The sequence below is a fragment of the Macaca nemestrina genome, chromosome 5 (assembly GCF_043159975.1).
Source record: "Macaca nemestrina isolate mMacNem1 chromosome 5, mMacNem.hap1, whole genome shotgun sequence".
Taxonomy (NCBI): Eukaryota; Metazoa; Chordata; class Mammalia; order Primates; family Cercopithecidae; genus Macaca; species Macaca nemestrina.
This window is the reverse complement of record NC_092129.1, coordinates 122489055-122490009: the sequence shown is the minus strand read 5'-3', so window position 1 is coordinate 122490009 and position 955 is coordinate 122489055. Positions and strand designations below refer to the sequence as shown.

At 44.3% G+C, this 955-nt stretch overlaps 1 pseudogene; it reads right to left on the bottom strand.

Annotated features, from left to right (window-relative positions):
* On the bottom strand, window positions 1-955 carry LOC105479514 (ubiquitin-conjugating enzyme E2 E3 pseudogene; annotated as a pseudogene).

Genomic DNA, 955 nt, shown 5'->3' with positions numbered 1-955 from the left:
ACTTCAGGACCAGTAAGTATCCTTAGTAAATCACAAAATACATTTTGATATCCCAAAGAAGCAAGACTTGCAAGTAGGCGTTTTAAACATAACTAATCTACAGCTACAAAGTCCTACTCTTGATAGCATTTACCTTTTTGGGGAGTCTCCAAGGCTCCAAAGGATAAAAGCAGAGTAGAATCAGTATAACATATACACAGAAGTCTGTATTTTGAAGGCTATAAAGATTTGCAGCACAGTAAGAAGCCTTCAGCTCCTTCACACTGCATATAAACGATGTGAATTTTGTTGCGTATCTCTTGGTCCACTGTCTGGCTAGCCTGTCGTGTTCTGCTCGGTGGTTAAATACTGAGTGGCTATGCTTCCAACCAGAGGATCCGCAGGGTTGCAGTCTGTCAAAAGGGAACAAACAGACAGCAAAACCTTTGAAATAGTCAAAGCGGGACTCCAGTTGTCTTTAAGGATGTCCAGACAGATGACTCCTTGACTGTTGATGTTGCAGTGATAGATTCCGGTGCAGAAAGTAACCTTTGGTAGCTTAAATGGATAATCTGTTGAAAATGTGATATCCAGAAAAAACACACCACCTTCATAGACAGAACCCAGCGGACCAAGTATAGTTCATCTCCATTCATAAATGTTAGCTCCTTTAGGCCCAGCACTGCAGTTAGGAGGAGGATCAAGGGTTATTTCAGCTAGCTCTTCTGAATTCTTTTAGCACTAGTGGATAACTTAGCAGTGGTTTTGCTGGAGAGTTTGGTGTTTTTCTTCTGCTGGGAGGCAGAAGGTTTTCTTTCCTCTTGTTCTTCAGGCTCTAGAGAGGCTGGGTCTCGCTGGTCCGCATCTGAACTGCCACTGCTGGTGCTGGGGCTCTCATCATCGGACCTTTGCCTATCACTGGACATCTTGGTGAAGTTATCTGTTGGAAAACTCGGCCGCCCGCCCGACCCGCTCA